This window comes from Alosa alosa, chromosome 5, assembly GCF_017589495.1.
Source record: "Alosa alosa isolate M-15738 ecotype Scorff River chromosome 5, AALO_Geno_1.1, whole genome shotgun sequence".
In the NCBI taxonomy this organism is placed as follows: domain Eukaryota; kingdom Metazoa; phylum Chordata; class Actinopteri; order Clupeiformes; family Clupeidae; genus Alosa; species Alosa alosa.
The window spans coordinates 15,015,897-15,027,397 of NC_063193.1; positions in this window are offsets into that span (position 1 = coordinate 15,015,897).

Below are 11,501 nucleotides of genomic sequence, written 5' to 3' on the forward strand. Positions count from 1 at the left end.
ACCCCTTTCCCTCTACCTCTCGCGGTTCCCAGAAAGGCAGGACGGGTCCAGTTCGCCTTTCAAAGAAAAAAGACCAAGAACCTTCGCATATCCACACCTGATTAGCTGCTACTCACCGGAATTTCTTGTCGAGTTGCCGGGCAGAATGCGCCAGAAATCATTCGAAACATAGACAACAACAAGCCCAAAAATGCAGCCAGAGACCAATGGCTCCGGAGCTGACGCCATCTTTGAGTGAAACAGGAGCTTGGCTGGTGGGGGAGGGGGGACACAGCAAGAGCAAGGGACCGTCTGCATCTTGCAAACTCGAGTCTGGGAGAACGGGAAGAGGGTTGCTACGGAGGGAGACAGGGAACGTCTCTGTTGTAGATGTGAAGGGTGAATATCTGTTGTTCATGTGAAATGGAAGAAAGGGACAGATGGCGAAGAGGAGAAAAGGGTAGGTGCGATCGTGTGTGAGCTCACATCAAATTTAAGGGACCGTCTGGATTTTTATTTTTCGTTTTTGTCACTGCTGGATCGTGGGCACAAGACAAAATCAAAGCAACTGAGTGTGGTTTTAATGTTGGATGGTATTTAACAACTGGAGGGAAATACCACCCCACCCTCTTTCGCCGCTTGCTTGATTCTGCGTTGAAATGTAGTTGTCCTCCTGGTTTACAGTTCCTGCCGTTGAGAAAGAGCCAATGGTCCATCCCCATTTTCTAGTGAAGAAAAACATTGCACAGTTGCTAGAGGAAGTGTTCATAGCAAAGCGTATGTTTATGTTTGGCGCCGATAGGCTACAGCCAGCCAAAACGAGGTGTGTTTCCTACATAAACATTATGGCCAGTACAAACGTAGATTGTAAAAAGACAGAAACACGGGCTTGTGCAGACATAGTTGGATGACAGGTGATTCACCTTTCCCGCCAGTATTCTTCATTTCGGATAGGCTATAAAGCTGTTTTCAACTAACCATCTGTCTGAAAAACAGGCTAGGCCTACTTTAGGAAACATTAAGTTCACTCTTCCACGAGTTGCCGCTTATAAAATAATGAAGATTAGCCAATTAGGCTACAGGGTAGCCTAAACAATTTGTGTAGCCTAAGGTCGTCTAATTGCATTATGATCGGAATGAATGATATCCTATTGTTCCAACAGTCTTTAGATTGTAATTTGGTAGCCTGTTTCAAAGACATTGTAAAGGTTATTCTGATAGCCTAATAATAATTATATTAATAATCTGATAGCCTAATAATAATTAGACTATAGCCTAAATGAGCCTTTTACAAAATGAAAATAAATATCCTATCTTTTGGTAATAAAAACATGCTTATTCAATTTCTACAAGAGCAATTTTGCAATAGCCTACTCATAGACTCAGGCTAATACATTAAATCATTTTTCTTTTCAGAAAAACTGGTGGGCATACAAAATGTGCATGTACTCTTACCTGAGGTTCAGCGTCATTATGTCAGATATTCAGACTTAATTGGATGCTAAGGTAGGCCTATAACCAAGTATTTCTATGTATGTATGTATGTATGTAACATTGGGATTTTTTTTAATGAAATAATAATTGCATCCATTTGTGTTTAGCATGTGTGACAAGTTCCACAATGTCTGATCTGATGTAAGGTAAATTACACAGTAATGACACAATCAGGCCTATTGGTTATAGGCCTTATAGGTCTAGTGTCGGTTGTGCATTAATGACCATGTTTTAATGACCTAGTGTCTGTGTTTTAATGATCTTCTTTTGTTTAGGTACACTAATCTGCTAATAAAAGAAACCAGGTTCTAAAAACAAACCTGACTGATGCAATTACCTCCTCTGTCACCACCAAATGAGAAATCTGTCTAAGAAGTTGGCAGTTTCGAACAGAGAAGCATGTTTCTTACATGTCTGCTATGAACAACAAGGGTCAACCATCTAATGTTGTTTCTCACACATAGAGTCTCCTACCCCAAAGCCTACAATTATCTTGTGTCATTCCTACCTATTTCTCTTTGATAAATTAAATTGAAAATTGGATAAAAAATAGTGTGATACACATACAACTATTTGTCAGATTTTGTTATGTGAAAAGAAATTAATACCATTCTGTATTTTGCATTTTCTAACATGAAAGAGCTTCATTCAGTCGATAAGCCGATTGTAGAAAGACACACATGTTGATTGGCATCACAACTGTGTTGAACTTCATATCTGATGTCATGACTACATTTATGTGGGTAAGAAATGCTGAGGTTGACTTGATGGCTTCTGGACAATACGGGTTTAGATTTTTTGCAACTCCACCCTGGCAACCAAAATGCTGTTGTACACCAAACAAATAATCAAATACAAAAACAAACAAACAAAAAAACAACAAAGATGAACAAATCTGCTGTGCTGAGCTAGGAAGAATATCATATGGCAATCACAGCAGTGCATTTGGATATTGTGTGTTAAGATGTAATCAGAACAAAGGGATCTTTGTTCTGATTACATTTATTCACATCTTTCTGACACATCTGGGAAAAGACATGTAACTTAAGCTAACTTAAAGCAACAACATGCAACCATTTACTACTTTTTGAGGTATGTTTTTAATGATCAATAACTTTTGTTGGCAAGGTTTTTGCATTTTAGGTATACTAATTTAGTTAATAACTTCTACATTTTTGCATGCAGTCACCCTGATGTTTCCAATGACCTGTCAAACTGTGTTCTCTATTGCAGATGTGAACATTCTGAGAACATGTTTTTTGTGACAACTGGCATAACAGGGGAAAAGCTAATTGATGTAATGGCTTTCCCTGATGACCTCATGATAGCTCCCTGATGGGAATTGGGTAAACTCCCAATTCCCATTTATCTGCTTATCCTTTTATTGGTTGGTTAGTGGATGTTATTTATGGATCAGTTGCTCTTTACATCTAAATGTAAAGAATGTACACAATGCATGCCTTAAGAAATCTTAGAAGGGAAGGCAAAGGTTTCTCAGAATTGTATACAGTTTAATGACATTTCAGCAAACATTCCTTTTTATGTACTTAGTTACACACTGTGATAACAGACATAATAAATCAGTTATATTAACAGTGCACTTTTATGTGATCAGAAGTGATGTACTCATTTCACGGAATGTCTGTTTCCACAAATCAAAATGTGTTTCTTTGGTGAAATTGCAACAAGACACCTGCCCAGTTTCAGATAAAACTGCCCAGATGTTTCATTGACTACTTACGAACATCAAAGAGGCTCTTTGGACTCGTTATTGTTCACCTCAGGGTGTTAACAAGAGTCTGTTGTTAGCCAGGCCACTGACAGGTATTGTGTCCCAAAGACAAAAGAGAGGAAGGTTTGAAATTGTAATCCTTTGACCATGTTGTGCACAACAACCAGGTAAGGTTTCTGTGTGTCTCCTGCATGACGTTACCCAAAGCATCTGTTGTTTTTCTGTCCACATCCATGTGCAGCATGTGAATAGCCTATTGCAGTTATGATGAAATCTACACCACACAGTGATGTTCGCAGTCAATGATACTATTAATATTGTACATAACTTCCCATTGCTGTGACCGCATAAATGCTTGCACACAGTGCAAGAAATACAAGGTCATTGTCAATAGCAAATAAACATCCTGGTGTAATTTGTCAGTACAACACATGTTCAAAATCTTAAATGAAACTATGATTAATAAGTGAAAACATCCTTAAAGTAAATGATGAAAAGGTATTCAAGCATCGCATTTCATAACAGAGAGATGATTGGTTGCTTGCTTTCTGTTTCTATAGAACCGGTCACTATAAGGCATTTTGACATGAATAAATGAATAGTTGTGTCTTCTGTAAGTATGACATCTGTTGTATCACACAGTTGTCATGCACAGCTTTTACGCCTGCATCCACAGCTCCTGTGTATACTCTGCCTTATTAAAGAATTGTGACACCTCATGGTGTCTCTGTGTTTCCAGGCAGAGTACATGCTGACTCGCTAGAATATAATCAGCATAACATCACAATACAACACACATACAATCACAAAGAGAGAGGCACAAAGTATTGCATTTAGACACATTTTAAAAATTGCATTTTTCTAACAATGTTGAGGTTTAGATCATGTTTAGGTATATGATTGTTTGACAGTTTATGCAAGCACTGAGTTTGCAAGTTACTTTCTCCCTTAACAGTATGTAAGCAAATGAGAAACAACCCACTACAAGCCAAAATAAAGTCTGAAGATTGATTGAAAGGATTGAGCAATTCTGTGAGAAGTGTATGTCTATTGCACTCTTGGATTGGTGGGGCCTGGAAGTACCCTTGTAACCCCAAGTTGTATCTTTACTAGAGTATGACATGGATATTGATTCTGTGAGGCTAACAGCTAAACGGTTCTTTGGCTTTGTGTCCTGCTGCATCTGGGAGTTTGTCCAAGAACTGAATCCATTTGGAGAAAAAATGTTGTTGCAAATATTTGCTAACATAGTTGACAGCTCAGAGATAGGATCAGTAAAAGGTTCAACAGAAATGACTTCTACTTTTTCATTTTTCATATCACCTGTAGTCAGCTAACAAATCATAGTGATATTGACAAAAACGTCAAACCAAATTGGACTATTTATTTGTGGTTTCAGAGGTTTCATTATAGAACAAATGATATTCCTACTGTAGTCAAAAAGCATTACATTATGTCAGGGTCATGCTAAAAAGTTTGAAATGTTTGCCATGACAGACACATTTGTTTACCTTCTGGTTTTCTTTAGAAATATGTTGATTAGTTGTGGTGATCATGGAGTATTTGAACATATCATATCATGTTTAAACGTGCTAACTTAATTCACCTCAGCCCTAATAATCCCAATGTTTTTGACAGTTTTATTTTGGTCTTAAAATGCCAACCTCCCACCTGCTCCTTCTATGGACAGTGGACAATCTGATTAGCTTCTAATTCTTTCACCTAAACGACTGTGATCAGCCTGTAGTAATGTTGCCAAGTTTGTTGTTTTAGGGGGCAGGATAGCTGTCGAACCCACAACAGATAGCCAGCACCAGCAGCAGCCAGCCCACAGCTGCTTTTGTCCGTGTGAACCAGCGAGCTTCCTGCTGTGGCTGGCCCATTGCCAAGTCCCAAACCCCAGCCCCTCAGCCCACACCCCTCCCATCCTGAAATGGGCTGAAACACACAACGGAAATTTCCAGGCTTCTCTCCGGCCCAGCGCATGCCCCCACCCAGGCAGACCCCACAACCCTGCTCCCTCCCCTCTCCTCCCCGACTCAGTGGGGATGGGGAGCAGCTGGAGGGTGAAGAAGAGCCTGGTGGAGTCCAACCCAGAACCCATCTGGGCCTGGGTCAGGCCCGACAGCCATCCCTCTCTTCACTCACACACACACACGCATTTGCACACACACACTCTCACACATATACACACAAACACAGTCACACACACACACACACACTTACAGGCACACACACCTGATGTGTTGAAGAATTGTTTGCCATCCAAACCCCACTGGAAGAGAGGACGTCCTTCAGGCACTTGCTTAAAACCTTCTTCAGTGTAGAGCCTTTCTTCTTAGCCCAGGAGTGCTCTCAAATGCACGTGTGTGTCAAACAAGCTTGCCATTCAGAGGGGTAGAAGAGTGAATACTGATTTTAAGAAATGCATTGTCTTGGATTATCATGGACTTGTATTCACTCATAGAGTATTTAGAACTGACAAGTCACCTACAGAAGGCAGAAAGGAAAGTTGAAACAAGGCTGCAGTAATGCCCTATTTAATTTAATAGACAGAAAATAATAAAAATGGTCTCCGCTTATATTATGTAATGAACACTAGATCTTAAAAATTTAATTTGTGCTCAATTTATTGAACAAATTAAGCGTGCAATACTGTACTCATTATGTCTGCATAAAAAATAGTCAGAGTTAGAGTGGCATCTTTGTGACATTTTTCATTTGTTCCAAGAAAGTCTGACATCTAGTCTAAGGCTTATTACAAGTTGAATAATTTGCAACAAACTCATTGGATAAATCATGTCCAAGTGGTAGTACACAAGTCGTTGTGCCTATACGACTCTGAGTAGCTTTCCCCACTCTGATGTTTACATAGCAGGACGCACTTCAGACAACAATACAACCTCCGAGGCTCTTGCACATTCCTCCAGGGCTAATGGCGGGGTTTTATCCTGTGGAACTCAGCAGTCATTGTCTGCTTGTCTCCCGCTCTGTGTCACTGGGTGATAGACCCCCCCCCTCTCTGCTTACTCTCTTTAGCTTGCTGCACACCCCCCTCACAGAGGCCTCTCAAGGAGGTGCCCTGATTTGCCAAGGCTCCTGTGTGTGTGTGTGTGTATGTCTGCACTCTCCAGCCTCTCAATGGAGATTGATAACTATTAGGGCCATAGGGATCACATGGCATGCTTACTCTTTCCTCGGCAGCCTGTTTGGAATCTCCACACAGTTAGGGCCTACTCAACTATCACTTGGGGTCTTTAAACAGTGAACTTAAATGATCTTTTAAATTAAATGTAATTTTCTTCATGTCAAATGTCTTTTTTTTTGCATTCAGATAACAGTCATCAACCAGCTGCATTATCCACAATTAGTGTTGGGAGAGCAATCTGCAAACCAAAGTCTAAATAAAAAAAATAAAAAGCTAAAAAAAAAGAACTTGTACATTGTCTCCCCCCTGTGCCAGCAGGAGGTAATAAGGGTTGGTTGAGTGTCAGTAAATGATGGCGACTCTGCCGAAAATGAATTTAGTTCCTAATTGATCGTGCTTAAGGAGGGTAATTCATGCCTGTATGGTCAATACCGACGTGGCTTAGCACTGTTTGGAGATGGAAATGGTCGTCACGTTTTTATCTGAAACCAGCAAGCGAAGCTGTGTCATCTTATTATCATTGAGCTGTCAGTGATTCCCCATGCCGAGAGGAGTTGTCACTGAGATTAAGATTAATTATTCTGAAACTGAAGTGAGGGGAGGTTGAAGAGCATCCTATAATTTCATTTAGCTAATTAAGAAATTGATTAAATCCTGACAGCAAATGGTAAAGAAAAGTACGCTATAATTGTGGAGTCGTTTTGATCACGTCGTCTCTCGTCATCAACAACAATTTGGCAGGAAACCACTTGAGGTTTAATAGTTAACAAAAGTCCATCATGTCTGAATGACTACCGCCCAGTAGCCCTGACGTCTACAGTGATGAAGTGTTTTGAGAAGCTTGTGAAAAACATTATCTGCTCATCCCTCCCTGCCTCCTTCGACCCCCTCCAATTTGCTTACAGAGCCAACAGGTCTACAGAGGATGCCATCTCAAACCTCATGCACACCACCTTAACTCACCTGGAGGAGGGGAATGGGAATTATGTGAGGATGCTGTTCATTGACTTTAGTTCAGCATTCAACACGATAGTACCTCTCACCTTGGTCACAAAGATGAAGGCCTTAGGACTAAACACCACCCTGTGTCACTGGATATTTGACTTCCTCACCAACCGTTCACAAGTGGTTAGAGTGGGGGGTCTGACATCTGACTCATTAACCATCAGCACTGGTGCTCCCCAAGGCTGTGTTTTGAGTCCACTGCTGTACAACATCTACACACATGACTGCAAAGCCAACAGTAGTCATACCTCCATCATCAAGTTTGCAGATGACACAGTGATCTTGGGCCTGATTAGTAACAACAATGAACAGTTCTACTTGGATCAGGTTGATGAGGTGGCACAGTGGTGCAACAGCTTGACACTGAATATCAATAAAACCAAGGAAATGGTAGTGGATTACAGAAGGCAGCAGCAGAACTACAGTTACACCCCACTAATGATCAGTGGGCAACCTGTAGAGAGAGTCACAAGTTTTAAATACCTTGGTGTCCACATTACTGAAGACCTAACATGGACTGTTAACACTCAATATGTTCTGAAAAAGTCCAGACAACGACTCTACTTCCTTCGTCAGCTAAGGAAATTCAAAGTTTCTACATCCATCATGAAGGCCTTCTACACTTCAGCAGTTGAGAGTGTTCTAACTGGTAGCATCATCACCTGGTATGGGAACTCCACAGTTAGAGATTGTAGTACTCTGCAGAGTAGTGCGCTCAGCTGAACGTACTATAAGAACTCAACTCCCTGCTCTACAAGATATCTATTCCAGAAGAGTACTCCTAAGAGCCCAAAAGATTCTGAAGGACTCTTCTCATCCTAACAATGGATTATTCCTACTGCTGAAATCAAGAAGACACCTGTAGTCACAAAGCCAGAACTGAGAGACTCAGGAGAAGTTTTTATCCCCAGGCCATCCCAACTCTGAACTCACACTATACTGACTTTGCACTCATTCACTCCTCAGCACTCATGACCACCCCCACACACACACCTACAAGACTTTTAGCACTTTTACATCCCTCACCCTATGCTATAGACCATTTATTTATTTTCTTATTTCATCACACGCCAAAACACACACACACACACACACACATATCTGACTTTCTCCAACTTTTGCACATCTCCATAGAACTTTTTATTTATTATTTTTGATTTCTCCTCCATCTACCCATGTCCTTGATTGCCTAGCCTTTCTGCCCCCCCCCACCCCATCCCCAACACACACACAAAAACACACACACTTACATCATCACCATCACCTCACATACATACAGCACACTGCTTGCTACAGTAAGCCTCCTCTACTTGCTGCACACTGCCCCCCCCCTACATACACAGCACATTGTCTTCAGGATCTTCTCCAACACACATCCTCTACATACTTACAGAACACACACACACACACACAGTCACTGCTACACTCCCCTCCCGCCCACACACACATCTTCATCACTCACATACATCATACAGTACTCTGCTTGCAATAGTAAGTCCCTTCACCATACTTGCAGTACACTGCCCCCCCTCTACATACATACACAGCACATTGTCTCATGAGAAAGCTTCTCCAACACACATATTGCACACTGCCCTCTCCCCACATACACAGCACACTATCCCATCTCCCTGTCATCCCCCCCACACACACACACCAAGACCCCTGGCAGTTGGGTTAGCCCCCTTGAGCCGTGGATCTGCCCAGGGGTTTCTTCCTTGGTAAGGGAGTTTTTCCTTGCCCCTGTTGCTCTTGGGTGCTCCTTTGTTGGTCCCAACTCCCCCCAGCCCAATTCCAATCCTCCCCACATTTCTTATGCAGCCCTTGCCACTTAATCTACTAAACCCCTCTTCTACTGCACTTATAACCCCCCCCCCCCCACTTTGCACAAATAGGCTGACACCAGACATAATTTCACTGCATTTCTTACTTCCAGTAACTATATGCATGTGACAATAAACTTCCTTGTATCCAATAGTTTTCCTAATGTAAAAATGATTGTAATACACAAACGCGAGGGGCTGTCTATTTTTCACATCAATAGGCCTATGCAGAGTAGAAATACTTGAAACATGTTATAGGCCTAGCCCATGCCTAATTACATTCTCCAATTTCCAATAATGGCATTGTATTTAGATTACATCTACCCAGTCATCCTGCCGTCTCGATCGTTTATAAACCTAGACCTTAACCTTTAACTACAACGTGTGTACCTTCAGGGGATGTCACTCCTGACCTTTAAATATGACATCTGTTGATACTGCATGACCCTCTCACTGTCAGGCAGAACAAATATGCAGTCAGGGCTCAGTAAGAGGGAGAAGAAGCAATGATAAACAAAAAGAGATTTCAAATATCATAGTGGGGTGGTGGTAGTGTAGTGGTTAAGGAGCTGGGCTAGCGTGCAGTAGTCTGAAAGTTGTCGGTTTAATTCCCGGCTTCCACCGTTGTGCCCTTGAGCAAGGCACTTAACCCCAAGTTGCTCGGGGACAATGTGATCCCTTGTAATGACATATGTAAGTCACTTTGGTCAAGAAGTGTCTGCTAAATGTAATGTAAATGTAAATATCATTTTGTGAATTTAACATTTGCATTCTGTAGGCTACCTGACCCTGATCCTAAGGGATTTCAAGGTAAGAGTCCACTTGGTCAGCATTTCCAAAGAGTTTCTTCCTCTATATTTTTTACCTGCATGTCTTGCCGTCAGAATTTGCTTAGTTTCCAATTACATAAACAATGTAGCATGGACAGCATGACTGTAAACATGTATGAGAGAAGATCCAATGGTCAAGAGAAAGTTAACCCTAAGGGTAAAAACCCCAGGAATATCACCCATCTGATTGAACACCCAGAGATTGTGTACACAGAAATAAGCCTACGGCTCCCAGACAACTGTCTAAAACATACACTTGCTCTCCCTTTTAATCACCAGTTCCACTCCTCTGTCTGCCTCCACTCTTCATAAGGTTAGTCTGAAACAATTTACCATCTCCTTTAGACTCACTGAAACCTCTTTGTGTGGTCAGTGTTGATTGGTGACAGTGACTTAACCACTCATGTTTAACACAGCTAACAGTGTTAAATGTTAAGGTTGTGTTTGATGGCACACCAAAGACCCAGACACTGGGGCTCATATCCCTGGGGATTCTACAATGAACCCCTTTATATGGCCCTGGCTGTGCTTCCAGTGATCGCACGCACACACCATCAATTATGAATCACAGAGCACAGGTTACAGTCTCAGTGAAAAGGACTTGTTGAAGGCACATGTCAAAAACTCACAAAGAAATTAGCTACAATGCAGTAGCCTATTGTAAAATGTTGAGTTATTATGAATTTTTTTTTTTTTTAAAAAGCCTGGATAAGTGTTTTGGATATAAATGAAGATGTACAGTATCTGGCCTGCAAAGAAACATAAATATATAGGATTGGATATAAATGAAGATGTACAGTATCTGGCCTGCAAAGAAACATAAATATATAGGATTGGGTTTCATATTACCTCCCAAGACAACAAAGAACCATAACAATGCAAAACTCTGAAAATTTCTAACAAGTTGATAGGAGCGCCAGTGATATTTTTTCAGTGCTTGTGAATGTGAACGCAAACAAGGCTATCAAGCAGGGAATGGGGACTCTACCTCCCAAGAAGGACAATGACTGATAAGCATAGACAGAAAGTGGAGGTTGAACTGAAAGAAATGGACTCCATTTTTGTAACTCTCCCACTCCAGCTGTCAGCTCGATCGCGATCCCATGGGGGGGTTGCCACGGTGACAGGAGGCCACATGTCTTGAGGGCCTCATTTTGGTCAAAGGACTCCATTGTTCTTGTGCTAAGCTGCCCTCGGTGCGCCTATCTGCCTGGGAGAGAGGGGGCTTTGGTCCCTCACACACACACGGCAAAAAAACACTTGCTCTGAGATTTAAACATTAGCAGTGGAGCAAACACAAACACAGCACTGAGGGGTTGCGCTGCCAATGAAATGACCTGTGTTTTAATATCATACGCCTGCGGAGGCCTGGCCATCTTGCTACCGTTCAGAGTGGACCCCCCCCCCACAAAAAAACAAACAAAAAAAACAATAGAACAAGAAGAACACGCGCATACTGGGGAAATTAATCACATTTCAAAACAAATAAT